Raw genomic sequence first — 17,492 nt, 5'->3', positions numbered from 1 at the left:
AATTCTCTTGATTTTAAATAGATCTAACAATGGTAGGTGTCCCATTTTCTCTTTAGTAGAATATTTCCCATGCCACCTGTGTCTGCAGATTCCCTTGATGCCCTTACTTTAGCTCCCTAGCAGAGGAGAGCATTGTCAAGGCATTAGAAATTCTATGCTTTCATCTGCTGAACTCACAATAGTTTGTCCTTGGTGATAAGACAGGTGTCATGTCTTAAGAATTTATTTTCTTTGCAGCCTCAGAAGAGCCAGAGGAAATGTCATTATCAGCTCTGAATCTCTGCTGAATACCTGAAGATCTTGTCTCTGAAGATTAATCCACCTTTTATTTCTATTGAGGCATAATCGGTACATTGTGTCAGAGTGAAGTATTTCCAGGTTCCTGCAATGGTTTATTATGAAAATAAAAATTACTACAAGCTAGAAGAGACCTTGGGTGAGAGAAGAGATTACACTTGAAAGAAATTTAATACCACAGTGTGGTGGAATGGACCTTAGGGGTTATCCAAGTCAACCCTTATTTGAAAAATGCAGAAATTTTCTCTAAAAAACCATAAATTTTAATACGTGCAATTTTTTCCTCTCAACAATCATGTTGAGCTGCTAATGTCATTATCTTTCATGCTACAGATAAGAAAATAAAAGCTTGGTATGTGAACCGAAATCCAAGTTCTGCAAACTGGTTCCTACGGAAGGATGACTCCAATCCTCAAAGTGGAGAAATGTCTTTCTGAATGTCACATGGTGCTTTAATAGCAGGGATCCAGAATTCAAGAACAAGCTTCTGATATGCAATCAAGTGTTCTCTCCATTGACCTACACAAACATTCATTGACAAAGGCTTCCTGGCTTCATTTAGTTTGCATAGTTAACTTCAGCCCCAGCCACTACACAGCCTCCACCCCTGCCATGACCACATTGGCCCATTCTCAGGTGAGGCAGAACTACCAGCAGGACTTGGAGGCCACCATCAAACGCTGTATCAAACAGGAGCTCTACTCTTCCTATGTTTAACTCTCCATGTCTTACTATGACCAAGATGATGTAGCGCTGAAGAACTTTGCAAAATACTTCCCCTACCAGTTTCAATGAGGATGAGCATGGCATCAAGGTCAACTACCATACTGATGGTAAGTTCTTCAATTTGAAAAGGCTGCAAGACAAGACCAACGTGGAGGGAGTGTTGATGCATGATTTTCTGTTTTCAGATGATTGTGCACTCAATGCAGCCTTTGAAGCTGAGATGCAACAAAGCATGGATCAATTCTCTGTTGCCTGTGCTAATTTTGGCCTAATAATTCATACCAAGGAAACACAGGTACTCCATCAGCCACCACCACACTATCTGTACATGGAACCATAAGTTATAACAAATGGAGAAGTTTTGAAAGCTGTGAATAAGTTCACTTATCTTGGTGGTGTACTTTCAGGGATGAACACATTGACAATGAGGTTGATGCACACACTGACAGAGCTTGCTCAGTGTTTGTAAGGCTCTGAAGAAAAATTTGGGAGAGGAGAGGTATCAGATGGACTACCAAACTGAAAGTCTACAGAGCTATTGCGCTGACCTCATTGTTGCGTGCTTGTGAAACATGGACAGTCTACCAATACCATGCCAAGAAACTGAATTGCTTCCACTGGAACTGTCTTAGGACGATTCTGAGGATCACCTGGCAGAATAAGGTAGCAGACACTGAAGTCCTTCCTTGAGCTGAGCTGCCAAATACTCAAACTATGTTGCAGAGGGTGTAACAGTGAAGAGCTGGCCAAGATGTTTGAATGCTAAATGTTGGCTTGCCAAAAACACTATTTTATGGAGAACTCGCATGGGTCAGGAGATCACACGGTGGCTGTAAGAAACGATACCAGAACACTCTCAAGAACTTTGGATTTGACTGTGCAACATTGGAGACACTGGAAGAGGACCACTCAGCATGGCATGCCCACATCAGAAAGGGTGCTGTGCACTTTGAGCAAAGCAGGCTAGAGACAGCACAAAGCAAACACAGGATGCGGAAATTTGGAATATTTACCCCAAATATTCACATGAACTCTCTGTGCCCCACCTGTGGTAGAGCATTCTGAGCTCATATTGGTGTGATCAGCCACAGTCAGACACATTGAAATTTCACTTTATCTTGGAAATTCCATCCAGAAATAAAAAAAAAAAACCCAAAAACGAAGAAACATAAATAAACAAACAAAAAAAAAAACCTTTCAAGAGATCCTTGTAAAAATCCCCACTTCCAAGAATTTCACTCTAAGACAAGAATCCCTCCTCCAAAAGCATCCTCCTGCTCCACACGGAAAGAAATTCCAGAGAAGCTCTTTGCAACTAAATACACCTACTCATGCAAGTTTTGCTTTCATATGAACTCCAACAATGACATTTTCCAGGGCTAGCTATTGTACTAACAGCCTAAAAACTGAATTTTTATCTAGCTTCCTAAGTACTAAGTTTTGTCTAGAACCGGTATTTAATCATAGAAACAACACTGGCCTTTTCTAAAGCTTTAAAACCAAGAATTGACCTACAGCTAAATACATGGCTGCCAATATCCTGTGATGTTGAAGGGATGCTGAAAGAACCCTGAACTCACAATCCATGCTTCTCTTTGCCAGCTAAACGATTTCAACCTTTTATTTTTCCATAGTCACAGAAGCAATATTGGAAGGAAAACCCCAAGTTCCTCTGAAATAATTCATATAACTCATCAACAAAGAGACTCTTCAACAATACTCCCAATGGACCAGAAGAGCAGGCAAAGGGAGTCTCCAAGGTTTCCTACATCAACAGTGCTTATACAGAAGTTGCTGCTCCATTTCTACCCAGAGCTGCCATTACCCACTTGTCCACCTACACCTCCACTGACCAACACTTAGTCCATCCTCCCTTCCATGCAGCAGAAGCAGCTCAGCCACCCCCAGCCCCTGGTCCCTGGCTTCAGCTGCCTTTGCTACCTCCACCACCTCCTCAACTTCAGCCCCAGCCACTACACAGCCTCCACCCCTGCCATGACCACATTGGCCCATTCTCAGATGAGGCAGAACTACCACCAGGACTTGGAGGCCACCATCAAACACTATATCAAACAGCAGCTCTACTCTTCCTATGTCTAACTCTCCATGTCTTACTACTTTGACCAAGATGATGTAGCGCTGAAGAGCTTTGCAAAGTACTTCCTCTACCAGTCCCAGTAGAGGAAACTCCAGAACCAGCTTGGCAGCCCCATCTTTCTGCAAGACATCAAGAAGCCACACTGAGGTGACTGGGAGAGTGGGCTGAAAGCAATGGAGTGTGCTCTGCACTTGGAAAAAAATGTTAGTCAGTCATTACTGAAATTGCACAAGCTAACAACTGACAAGAATGACCCTCATTCATGTGATTTCATTGCAATCCACTACTTGGAAGAACAGGTAAAGTCCATCACACAATTGGGTGATCCTGTAAACAACCCAGGCAAAATGGGGGCCCCAGATTCTGGCATGGAGGAATCTCTTTTTGACAAGCACATCCCTGGAGACAGTGACAATGAGAGCTAAGTCATACCTGGCTTCCCCCAGACCTGGGAACTGTGGGCATGACTCTTACTGTATTTCAGTTCATGCATGTGTTGGTTATCTGTCCAGAATTTGTACCAAAAAACTACAACCATTTACATCTCAATAAGGTGACTAGTTACTAATGCAACAAAAAAAAAAAAAAGAAAAAGAAAAAGAAAAATAAGCAAATATCTCCAGTCAATGCTTATCACAAATCTTTAAAAATCACCACAATGATAAAGATCACCCAAGATGACCTGAAGAATCTCACTGCATTTTGGACAGCCCTCATTATTAGAAAGACTTCTCTTTGCATGCAGCTGAAAACTCTCCAATTTATTCCTTAAGGTAAGTGGATTTTGTTTCTGGAGCACCCTGTTCATATGCAATCCTGTCTGGGGAAGGAGTGAATACATTAACACTTGGAGCTTAATTGATTTCTCTGGTTTCTGCTTGTCCCCCAAGGGGACAGGGAAGGCTGTGAATGGGATATAGACCTGGTCAATTTTCATATGATAAGGCTAAATTAAAGCAGGGAGTAGGGGATGTATCAGGAGATAGAGTGTTGAGCCTGGGATCAGAAGACCTGAGTACAAATTCAGCCTCGGACCCTACCACCTCTATCAACCTGGGCAATTCATTTAACCACCATTTGCCTTAATTCACTGGGGATAGGCAACAAGAAACCACTCCATTACCTTTGCCAAGAAAACCTCATGGACTGTATGTTCCACATGGCCACAGTCAGACACAAGTGAACAATACCAAGAAGAGGTATAGCAAAAATTACAAAGAGGTGAGAAGGAGTAGGCTCAGGCTCAAGTCTGGGACCTTACAGTTACAGCCTGGGTGAACTTTCTCGGCCTTGAGCCTTTAATATTCAAAATTGGCAGGTTGAATAAGATATCTTAAGGACTCCTTCACATTTTACAAGTCTAAAATTTCTTATAACTCTTAACTGAGCAATTAAATACTCTGGTTCTGGAATGGAATTCTCTTGGCTTTAAGTAGATCTACAATATTAGGGGTCACGTTTTTTCTTTAGCAAAATATTTCCCATGCCACCTGTGTCTGCAGATTCCCTTGATTCCCTTACTTAAGCTCCCTAGCAGAGGAGAGCATTGTCAGAACATTAGGAATCCTATGCTTACACCTGCTAAAATCACAATAGTTTGTCCTTGGTGAGAAGACAGGTGTCATGTCTTAAGAATTTCTTTTCTTTTCAGCCTCAGAAGAGGCAGGGAACACGTCATTATGGGATCTGAATCTCTGCTGAATTATGAAAATCTTGTCTCTGAAGATTTATCCACATTTTATGTCTATTGAGGTATTATCGGTACATTGTTTCATAGTGAAATATTTCCAGGTTCCTGAAATGGTTGATTATAAAAATAAAAAAGACTAGAAGCTAGGAGAGACCTTGGGTGAGAGAAGAGATTACACCTGAAAGACATTTAACACCATATTGAGGTGGAATGGACTTTAGGGATTATATAAGTCAACCCTTATTTGAAAAATGAAGAAATTTTCTCCAAAAAGCCATCAATTTTAATATTTGCAAACTTTTTCCTGCCAACTATCATGTTGAGCTTCTAATATCATTGTCTTTCATGCTATATATGAGAAAATTAAACCTCAGTATTTGAGCCCAAACCCAAGTTGCGCGATCTAGCTCCTAGGGAAGGATGTCTCCAACCCCCAAAGTAGAGAAATACCCTTCTGAATGTCATATGACTTGCCCAGGATCACACAGAGTAATTGGCAGAGCAGGTATTTGAATGAATCTCTTTAAGTCCCAAGTCCAGTTTTCTTTCTGCTTTAATACCTTTTTTGGGCCTTAGTTTAATCATCTGTAAACTGGAAGTCATAATTTCTGCCTTACATTTTTCACAAGGCAGTTATGAAGAAGCCATTTTTATAAACTGTAGAGAGATATATATCATGTGAACTTTGCTTTTATAGCTTTTAATATTCCTGTGCTGTAGCATCTAATCCCTCTCAATTTTCCCCCCTTCCTGATGCTCGTCTATAACTTCCAAACACCCAGATTCCTGCTTAAGGACTCATCTGAGTGGAAAACATGGAGGACAGAAGCAAAGCTAAAACCTTGAAGGCTATACAGAAGCCTCATGCCCATTGATCATAAATATTTTGAGAAGAGTGAGGAGACTTGGATATAGTGAGCTTCACATAACTGTTTTAGAAATGAAATTTATTGTATTTTAATAGACCATAAAATACTGGCTACTGATATTTTCCAGTGAAGGGAAAAGTGAGTTTTTGCAGGAGGCATAGTGAGACGCAATTAAGCCAGATCATAGTCAGACTATTTATTTAAAGATTAAAATCTAGGAGAGCAGCAGACAAAAAAATAGAAAACACCTGTTAAGATTTTTATTACAAACTCTTTTGTCTGTCGGTGACAGAAAAGTCACTATGTGGGGACTTTAATATTAAAATCTCCAATGTATAACATATGGAAGTAGAGTTCAGAGTAGACCAGGACTCTACACAGAGGAGATACGTGCTAGAGTTAACACAGATTGCAGTTAGGGGATTCTTAAGTTGTCTGAAGGATGGGATGATGCCAAATGCTTAGAAAAATCAAGAATTTTATTATAATACCCCTATTTGTGCTCCACCCCACAAATTTCCGAAAGGCAACTGAGAAAATACAAACACTTTTCTAGTCCCTGAACCTACTTCCCCATGTCAATCAATATTGCATGGGAATAAGATGGACACACATTCAAGGATTCAGTCCCAGAGACTTGGAATGGCCGAAACAGAAGTCGAAGTGTTTTCAAAGAAGGACGTAGAGTAGTCTGGATTGACTGGAGCAAAACAGGTATAGATGGGGAGAAGAGAATGAGATAAGCAGGAAAGGTAAGATGCTACCAGATTATTAACGCCTTGAATGCCACACAGACTATCTCTAATTTGACAGGATATACTGCTTCATTGAAGAGTTGATCAGTGAAGCTACATGGCCAGATCTATACATAAGATTATTAGGTTGGACTAGACTAGAGGATATTATTGAAGATGGTATAAGAAGGTATCAAGTAGACTTTGGCAAATTATCCTATAGAGGATCACATGTCTGCAGTCATATAGTTGACTGAAAAGTGCAGAAACTATAAAATCCCAGTGTACTCATTTTTTAAATTATTAACTATTTGACTCAGAAGAGCAAACTGCCCCTTTTGTTGGCTCCCCTCCAATAAGATATCTCCTGTACCTGATCGAAAACTTACAGGAGTCTTGTAACAACATAGGTGACTGTAAGAAAACTAGTTATCACATTGAATGAGGCTTAAAGCAGAACGATGAGTGGCCACCAAAGGTCTTTGCTCCTGTCATAAAGGATGTCCCGCTCTGAGTCCCAATGGAAGAGGGATGTCCTGTAAATGCTGAATCCTTCCAGATATCCTTATTTATAGCTGACATTGTACTAATAGGTTAAAGTCCCACAACTTTAGAGTCACTCATTAGAAATGAGATGAATGCAGGATAAGGGGAGGAAGAATGTACGCTAGGTTGAGACCTGTAGTTAACGAGATCATTAAATATTCTATCTAGAGGTAAAAGGGGAGGTGAGAGGGCTTCAAGTCTGACCTCATTTTACAGACAAGGATACTGAACCTCAGAGAGGTGAAGGGACCTAGTCAAAGTCACACTGCAGTTAAGGGTCTGAAGTAGTCTTGGAACCAAGATCTTACTCCAAGTCCAGTTTCATATACATATATGTGTATTTCCATGTACATGGTGGTACACACATAAAGCTAAGTGGCATGGTAGATTAAGCACTGGACCTGGAGCCAGGAAGACCTGAGTTTAAATGTACCCTTAGATACTCATTAATTGTATGAGCCTGAACAAGTCACACATGTGCCTATGTGTGAATATGTATGCGTGCACACTGTGCATGCATGTATATTGAGTGCATACCCACAATCTGTATAAACACATGTCCTTTGGGTACACATTGTATATATGTATATACACATATGAGTATGGTTATACACCGTCCTTTTTTCAGTATTCTTCCAGTGATGATATATTACTCCGAATTATAGAATTCCATGTTCTCCAAAAACGTTACATTTGAGGGTAAGCCACAGAGCAATGGAGAGCTACCTGATATTCAGAAGCATGTTGTACTATGTAATATGAAGAATTATGCCTAAGGAAGTAGATCATCACCAAAGAGTCCATGATCTGGAAAGGAGATGGTCATAGAAAGAGTGAGAGACAACCAGTGGACAACCCGCATGCTCCACTTCCATAACAATGTAAGAAGAAGCAGGGAGAGACTCCTAGCAGATTGGGCAGAGCTCTTCTTCGGGGAATTTATGGGAGGTCCTTGGACAACAGTAAGATGAAATGAGAAGGTTGGGTTTGGCAGAATAGCTTACATCCTACTCACTGAAATGAATTATCCATATTGATGAAATCATACAAGTACGAAAGTAAGAGCAGTAACCCCCCACATATATGTGTTTGTGTGTGTGTGCGCACACATATATATGGACATATTTTTTCTCTGTTATTTCAAAGTAGTTTATGTGTATGCAGGCAAGCAAGTACTTATTAAGCACCTGATATATTCCAGGCACTGTGCTAGGTGTGGAGACACAAAGACAAAAATGAAATCCTACGTTGCCCCCAGAAATTTAAAATCTGTAGGGGAAAGAGGGCATCATATGTATATCTATAAGTATATACAGAATAAATGCAAGGTCATTTGGAAGGCAGCAGTAGCAGCTAGAGAAATCAGAAGATGCCTCACATGGAACGTGGCATTTAAGCCAGACTTTGGAGGGAAGGAAAGATTCTACAAAGTGGAAGGTCAGGAGAGAGTGTGTCCCAGTCCTGGGGGACAGTGGGGGACAGCCTTTCAAAGGTACAAAGATGGTTAATGAAATGACTTGTGGGATCAAAAAGCCAAACTCCCTGTATGAGAAGTAATCGTACTCCCTTGTGAAGTTCAGATTTCATGTTGTTATCTCTGTTTTATTGAGGAGGAAACGAGAACTTACTGAGGTGCTGGGATTTGTCAAAGGGAATACAGTTGGTAAGGACTAGAACTCAAACCCAGTGCACCTGACTCCAAGCAGGCTGCTCTCCCTGCTGGGGTCATTCTAAATCATCTCATCATTCTAACCACAACGCCCACTGAAGGAAGGCCATTAGCAGTACAAAGGAAGAACCTCCAAATAAGGACAAGGAACAAAACAATAAAACCTTAGAGGGCACAGAGGAGACATTCACTCTTTACTAAGTTCTAATGAATTCCCATGGGTGAGAACTTTAGAGTTGTCTGCCCAGCATTTGTGACATCAGAAGGAAGGATCTTGGTCTTTTGGATAGACCCAGCTTATGTCTCTGCATTTAGGGAGGGCCCCCTGACTAATCTGCCTAATAGTTTCTATAGGAGCTATCATCTCTGTGTTTTTAGGTCCCATGCAGCCTGTCTCCATAACGAAGGGAGTAACAAGTGCCTTGTCTGGCCTTAAATGTGGGGACCCAGACGTTCAGGCTTTGGAACTGATCCCTAAGGAGACAAGAGGAAAAGGTGAGTAGGAATACCAGCACTGTCCTTGGATCTGATTAGAGAGAGCACCTGCTGCCCATATAGATATGAGAGAGCCATTAAATCACTGGAAGGAGGGTTTGGATTCTGAGCTCCAAACTCGCAGCATTGTAATGTTCAATCCAAGGTGGCTATGTTTGGTTTAACTACATGTGTACATAATACATGTGTATATATGTGTGTGTAACTACATGTGTGTATATAATGCATGCATACATATGTGTGAAGCTACATTTTTGTATATAATACATGTACATATGTGTGTGTGCACGTGTGTGTTTGAAAGAGACAGACAAACAGACAGAGAGATAGAGAGTATCTCTGTAGGGCCTGACCCTGGTCTGTAAGGCAAACTCAGGAAATAAGATAAAAGGAGTTTATTAACACAAAAAAGCAGCAGCACTGGGTGCATTTTTGGTGTGTATACAATGTGTTTATAATGCTCCCTGTTGGTCTTCTCTCCCAGTACAAAAAGTATCTTCTATTTGACTACAAGCTCCTTGAGGGCAGGGATTGTCTTTTCCTCATTTGTAACCCCAGCATTTAGCACAGTGCCTGGCATACAGTAGGGATGTATTCAATGTTTATTGAAATGAACTGAACTGAAAAATTCCAATTCCTGGCAGTCTCAATGCAGGACATCTTTTCAAGCACTGTAAACAACACGCAGCACATGGTCCCCATCTCGTTTCAAAGAACTCCCCTCATATCTCTTTACCCATAGGAGCATTCATCAGTGGACCAGCCCCCCACCACTAAAACAAAGCCTCCCTCCTTTTACAATTCTTCTCCCACACTTGGGATGAGTCAGCCTCAGTGACTTCAGTTTAAAACCTTATTTAGACTTTGAATATGTAGCAGTTAATCTTCAGAAGATGTCCTGTGCATGTCCACTAACCTCATCTCCCCATAATTACATGTATCAATCAAAAACACTTTTGCCTTTATCGAAAAGTTGCTTACTTCTGTCTCCAAAAAGCAATACTAGTTTCCACAGAGCTTGATTGTAACCTGTGGCACATCAGCATTTTAATAACGACCTTCAGTTCCTTAAGGAGTAAGCTATGGGTAATTTCAGGCACCCTGGGCCAACATGGAAGACATTTTTGTAGGGACAAGACTCTTCTAGTACCGTTCACCCAGTGCACCCACATGTAAGGCCTGCTCTGCATGAGATGCCATCATCCTATTCAGACAGTGTGCATGAAGCCTTCCAGGCTTGGTCTGGAGATCCCCATTGGAATAGAATAAGTTGCCATGATATAAATTGTTCTCCAGGTTCTACTGATTTCACTCTGTATTAGCTCGTAGAGGAAGAAGAAAAGGAGGGAAAAAGAATTTGAACACAATTTATAAAAAGAATGTTAAAAATAAAGGAAAAATTAGTTAAAACACATCCTCCTGGAAGGCAGAGGTTGTCTTTCTGCTCTCTTGTATCCCCAGTACTTAGCACAATGCCTGACACATAGTAGGTACTTAACAAATGTTTGTTGACAGATTATTGCTTGGTTATTTAGGAGAAGCAGAAGAGTATAATGGATAGAACAGTGGAGTGGAGTTTGGAAGACAGATGTTCAAATCCCATCTAAGAAACTGACTAGCAGTGTTGAACCTAAGCAGTTTAATCCCTCTGGGCATCAGTTTCTTCATTTGTAAAATGAGCATGTTAAACTAGATGACCTCTAAGGTCCCTTCCATCTCTAATTCTGTTTTTGTGGTCTCCACCTTACAGATAAGAAGGCTGAGGGACTGAGAAACAATGTTATTCTCCCAAGGTCACACAATATCAGAAAGAAGGCTAGAGGCCAGGTCTTTTGACTCCAAGTCCTATTGCTTTGAAAAGGTCTTTCTAGAACAATCTTTTATAGACTGCCAAGGATTTCACTGTGTTTACACTCAGATCCTGTGATGTCCCAAAAGATGAATATTTGATTTGCTTTTTCTTTTATTTGTAAATTAGATTGTGACAGATTCACTTTTGTGCAACTGGGAGACAGTGGAGAAGTCAAGGAGGAGATGCCTCAGATTGAAGAAATGGTCTTTTGTCTGACATCTTGGTGTCCAGAGGAATTTGAATCTTCTGGTTGTGACTGTGGTCAAGAAGGAAGGGGAGACCCAAGTGATCCCATGGATAGGTATGTGGGATTATAGATATGTGATATGGATGCAATGTCAGGACCCAGTACTGGCACAAGGTCAGCTGGCATTGGTTCATTGCACTTAAGTCCTGACTCATCAAGATAGCCAGGATCAGGAATACTTTTAGATCAGAGCTCCATAGCTTTGTATGTGTGTGTGAGTGTGTGTGTGTGTGTGTGTGTGTGTGTGTGTGTGTGTGTGTGTGTGTGCGCGAGTGAGAGAGGGAGGGAGGGAGGGAGGGAGGGAGAGAGAGAGAGAGAGAGAGAGGCGGCGGGGGTGGGGGAAGGGAGAGACAGAGAGTCAGAGAGGGAGGTGGGGAAGGGAGAGAGAGAGACAGACAGAGAGAAAGGGGGAGAGAGAGACAGGGGTGGGGGAGGGAGAGTTTGTTTTTAAGAGAAAACAAAGTTGTGCCTGGACACTTGGTACTTTTGAACAGTAAAGGTTTTGCTTTGTTGTAGGTGGTACTTTTCACATCATTGTTGCTTGGAAATAGGGAAGAAATTTGGCTGAGAGAGAGGAGTACAGCATCCAAAGTGACAGGGGAGAATCAGAAAATAAAATGTAAGCGATCCTAGGTCAAGCTAGCAGGGAATCATTGAGTACCTGCCACATGTTCACATGGCCCTTCCCTCCAAACAGCTGAGTAATCTGTTAAGCAATAGGAAATAAACACAAGAAAAAATATATATATATTTATGTTTGTATGTATATATACATACATATGTATAGATGTATGTGTAAATACACAATAAAATAAATTTAAAGTATTTTATAAAGTAATTATGCAATAAGGAAAAATGCAAGAAAAATTAACAAAGTAAAAGAAACTACACAAACCCTAAGAAGACTACAAATAATGCAAATGTTAACTATCCTGAATTTTTAAAAGTTCTACTGGTGCCTGTTTTTTACACAATTGTTATTCCCCATCCACCCCCAACTCTCTATACAAATAGCAAAATTAATTCATATCCATTGACAAAACATGGTCCCATAATACATCTATATTCTGCCTCCATGGTCCCTTAGCTTTCTGTCAGATGAGTTTGTTATGTGCTCTCCAAAGACTGGTTATTGTGCCTGATCTGAGCCTGACTGCCTTGTCTGGGTTATTGTCATCATTGTGAATGTTCTTCTCCTCCTTCTACTTGTTTTGCTCTGAATTTTGATCTTCACATGGAGGCTGGATGGTCACCATCATCCTATGGTGACAGGATTTATGCTTCACTTAGGAACAAGACTAGATGACTCTGAAGTTCCTACTTCCATGAAGTTGTTATTTCAGATGACAACAGCTCCACCTGAAAGCACTGTTCCTCAATGCATGAAGCCAAGAATGTTCATTGAACATCAGTTATATATTTCAGACACTCTGAGGCCTATTAAGAAGTATACAAGGCATGGAGATGATATGAGATGAAGCCAGTTGAAGGGAGTAGGAATGTCTAAACTGGAGCTGAGGAGACTTTAGTGCAGCCTGAGAGCTATTACCAAATACATGAAGGAATGGAATGTTGAAGGCTTATACTTGCTTTGCTTCACCTAAGAAGACAGAACTAAAAACAACTGAAAAAAATTGCAGACAGGCAGATTGAGAAGAAATATTAGGGAAATTTTAGTGGAAATTTAAGTGAAATGAGTCACCTCCTCGGGTTATAACAATTTCCCTGTCAATGGAAGTAGAAATTGGATGACCACTTACTGGGGAATCTATAGAGGAAATAAAATAGGCTGCTCAGGGGTAGAGTGGTGTAAGCTACCTCTGTGATGACTTCCAATGTAAGGGTCTATTGTTCCAAGAATGGAGAGCCCCTGTCCCTAAGTCACTGGTCATATGGCACAGGAGATACTCAACCAATCAACATTCCTTCCGTACCTATCATGCACTTTACACAGTGCTCAACTCTGAGCATAAAAAGGAAAAAATAGAAAGAGTCCTGCCTTCAAGGAGCATACATAGACAAATAAGAATTTACAATACAAAGCATCATATGCCATGGGTCAAATGAGTGGCAAAGACAGTGTTTCCAGCAGGGTAGCCACTTAGCAAAGCCTAGTAGAATTGTTTTCAGGTGATCAAAGAGAAGAGAGATCCCTTTCAGCTGAGATCATCGGAGAAGTCTTCATGGAAGAAGTAAAATTGGAGTTGGACCTGGTATAAAAGTATCATGTTTGTTTCAGTTGAATGACAAGGGTAGAAGCCAGGTAGCAAAAGGTGAAAAGTAAGGATCAGACTTGGAAAGTTTCATTGGGGAAAATCTTCGTGGATGAGATTTGAATTGACTTTTGAAAAATGGATAGGATTTAGAAATGCAAAGATTTTGGGGAACTGGAAAAGAAAGTTTTGCAAGTGAAAAAAATGGAGAGTGGAGAAAGTACAAGACGAAGCTCAGTGAATAAATTTGGCTAAACCAAAGGCTATATGTAAGAGAGAAAGAAGCCTGGAATGGTTAAGAGATGAGAACTGAAAATCAGGATCTGATCAAAGAACTCACATATGAAGGGCAGCTTAGGCTACCAGGGGAAATACTTACAATACGATGAATAATTATAGTTTGCATTCCTGTAACTCTTTCAAGAGAGGACAGATAGAGAGATAAACGATACATACATACATACTGTGCCAAGTGCTAGTGATACAAATACAATTAAAAAGAAAGCCTGTGCCTTCAAGGGGCTTCCATTCCAGTCTGTGAAGAGAATATATAAAAGCAAGCTGGGAAGTGGAGGAGGAGAAAGTACATGCTGCTTGGTGGGGAAGGCTTTATAGTTACAATGTACCTTGGCACTTATCTTTGTCATCTGCGCCTAGTAGTAACTGTGAATCTCTATCTGATACACAGGGAAGCCTTGAGACATGACTATGTCCAAATAGGGCAAATGCCAGTCCTATCCCACCTTGAAATTCAATAAATTCAGTTAATTATTTATTCAGTACCTATTGTGTAAAGATAACTATACTTGGTTCTAGCACACATACAAATTGGGAAAGACCAGTATGCTGAGTAAGGGAGGTGATCATTCTGTCTTCCTCCACACCAGTCATAATACAGCTGGTTTATTGTGCCTAGTTCTCTGCATCGCACAACACAAAGACCTCAGATGAGTTTGGGCATGTCCAGAGAAATGTGACTAGGATGGTAAGGGAACTGAAAGCCTTACTATATGACTGGCTAAAGGAATTGGAGATGTTTAGACTGCAGGAAAGAAGACCAAATTAGATGAAGAAACAGGGATCTTCAAATCTATTAAGGGCTGCCATGCAGAAGAGAAATCAAAGTTTTCTTTTACTTGCCCCTAGAAGGCAAAACTAGGACTACTGAGTAGAATTTATAAGGAAGAATACATTGGAAAAACATAAAAGTTTCCTAAATATGAGTGTCATGCTTAAGTGGACTAAGCTGCTTTGTAAGTTAGTGTGGGAGTTCTCCATGAGTGGGAGGGTTCAAGCACAGGCTGTCTGCTCACCTGTTAAAGTAGCTATAGATGAGAGCTTTGCTTTAGGCAGGGGCTAGACAAGACTATCTCCAAAGTGCCTTCCAACTCCTCAGGGAGTTTGTAATCCAGCAGGGGATTCCATTTCCACACATTATATAATACAAAATTATGCTTGAAGAAGCATTCTAGTTAACAAATTTCTATGTAAGAGTTGATGAAGTAGAAAGAGTGCTCAACTTCAAATCTGAGAAGATCTGAGTTTGAATCCAGATACTGCCAGTTACTTTCTAGCAACAGGCAAGTCATGTAGCTGTCTGAGACTCAGTTTCCTTATCTTTAAAATGGGGGTAATAATATCATACTCCCTGTGTCCCAAGGCTATTGTAAAGAAAGGCTTGGTAAAAGATAAAGTTTTACTGTATACTCAAGAATTATTCTTGGTGACAAGGTTGTAACATTTTGACCTGTCCATTGTTTTCCCTTTGCTTCTTTAGCTAGAGGGCAGAATCTGTGTGAGAAGCTTCTGTGCTCCTGTGATCAGTGTATGGCTGCTGCAGACTTCAATGAGAGTCACAGGTTCTGGAGTAGATCCAGGCGCCAGGAGAATGGAGCACTGTGTGAAGACAGTCACCATGAATGGCCTTTGCCTCCCACTGGTTTAGAAAGCAGGAGCTCAAGCTCTGAAGAAAACAGCAATGAAGAGTCTGTTGCTTCCCTCGCAGGGAGTTTCAGAAGAAAGAAGAGATTCTTGGGAAAGCCATTTGACAATGCTGTTTCCAGGGCAGCCCACGGACAATTATTTGTTTCCTTCATCAGTGAAAAACACCATAAACAGGTCATCTAGATCTATATTATTCCAAATTTAAACTCTCTAAAGCCTAGGATGGCTCACCTGTTGAATCATAATAATGACTCTTCTACATATCCCCCCACAGGTGCGATGGGAAAATTGATTGAGAAAGTAAAGAAGATGCTTTGAAAGTTAGAATTGCTACACACACATGAGACCTCATTATTACCAGACTTCTTAGAATGCAAGATCAGAGGGGTCTGGATGTACCTCTTTGTCTGATTTGTACTGAATGTATTGTATCATGGAAATTAAATAAAAATTCAAATTCATTTCCCCACTTTAGATGACGATGCACCAGTGCTGCTGGGGGTATATATGGGAGAATGGCTGAGGGAATCACTACCTGAACACTTAGTCTTTGAATACTATTCCTAGGAAAGCTGAGCAATGATAAACCTAAAGTTAGCAGTTCAGGTAAAGGAAGTTCTAGTTAAGTTAGGTATCACTCACTTTCAGGCAAGTAGGTAGCACAATGAATAGATTGCTGGGTCTGAAGTCAGGATCTTATCTTCCTGAGTTCAAATCTGGCCTTAGACACTTATTGTGTGACCCTGACTAAGTCACTTAACCCAGTTTGCCTCAGGTTCCTCATGTGTAAAATGAACTGGAGAAGGAAAGGGCACAGCATTCTCACATCTTTGCCAAGAAAACTCTAAATATGGTCATGAAGGGTCAGACACAAATGAAAAACAACTGAACAATAAAAAAAAACAACCCACTTCTACATTAGCACCCATGTGACTGGGTAACTAGTAATTCCCCAGTCATAGAGATAGAAATGTAATGTGGTGCAATGAGAGGAACTGAGCTGGGAGGCAGAAGAATTACCTCATGGTGCAGTCACTGAGCAAATTGCTTTCCCTTCCTGGTCCCTCATTGTTTCTTCTGGAAAATGAGGGAATTGGACTCTTTTCTAGCTCTAACAATATGAGTACAATTCTACTCAATTTGACTTAAATTCACCACCTGCTCTTGAGAGCTTTCTTTTCTGGGATTGTATGTGAGGAGCACAGTTCAGTCAGTGCAACAAAAGACACTTCTTAAACAAAGTACATTCTCAACAACACTTTGAAAAGAAATCTGACACTACTACATATAACTGTTTTTTTGTTTTAGAGATGATTCAGGCTTTCAGAGACTTTGTGTAATGAAAAATATGCTTTTATTTCACAACTTAAAGCCTACAAACTTTAGGTAGCAAAATTTGTAACCTCATATATCTCAGAGTGGAAAAAATATTTATATAATCAGAAAATACAATACTCAGAATTAGAAAAAACTGCAGAGTTCATGTAGTTGGACTCATCCCTACTTTATTCACGGGTCTCTGTATGTTTGGTGTTCATCCAAAATCTGCTCCAACATTCTTCATGATGGAGATCTTGTTACTTCTTAAGGCAACCTTGTTGGACCCTTGTCTTATGGTGAACAAAAACGTGCACCTTCCCCTTCAGTGATCCCACTAATTCTCCATTCTAAGCCAAGGCATGCCATGAAGTATAACTTTAAATAACTTCTGGTACAACCCACTCTAAGGCAACCATTCTGAACACTATTATTTTACCCTGCTGTCTCCTCCCCCAAAATGCCTCCCCCACCTCAAGAAGTGCAGGACTCAAATACTACTTAGAATTCTATTTCATTAGATAAATGCTTTGTCAGTCTACTACATTACAAAAACCAATTGGCCCTTTTCCCTCCTAAAGGAGAATAGTTTTTAAATTAGTCCTTTATATTTAAGGGAATCATTCTTTCCCAAGAATAGGTTTTGAAAGATATCGAAGGGATGTGTATACAGCATAAGCTTTTCAGGCATCTGATAGTGGTCAGAGAATGACCAAGTCTGGAAAGGATAGGGGAGGCTTGAGGTGTTGAAGATCTATGAGTTGATAATTGATGAAATTATGAAATGGGGGCAAG

At 40.5% G+C, this 17,492-nt stretch overlaps 1 pseudogene; it reads left to right on the top strand.

Moving 5' to 3' along the window:
- LOC140500451 (ferritin heavy chain-like) overlaps positions 1–15,854 on the top strand; it is a 33,825-nt pseudogene extending 17,971 nt beyond the window's left edge.
- Positions 15,855–17,492: the final 1,638 nt, after the last annotated feature.

This window comes from Notamacropus eugenii, chromosome 4 (genome assembly GCF_028372415.1).
Source record: "Notamacropus eugenii isolate mMacEug1 chromosome 4, mMacEug1.pri_v2, whole genome shotgun sequence".
Classification (NCBI taxonomy): domain Eukaryota; kingdom Metazoa; phylum Chordata; class Mammalia; order Diprotodontia; family Macropodidae; genus Notamacropus; species Notamacropus eugenii.
Note: the sequence above shows the minus strand (reverse complement) of the source record. Positions and strands in the feature narration are given on the sequence as shown.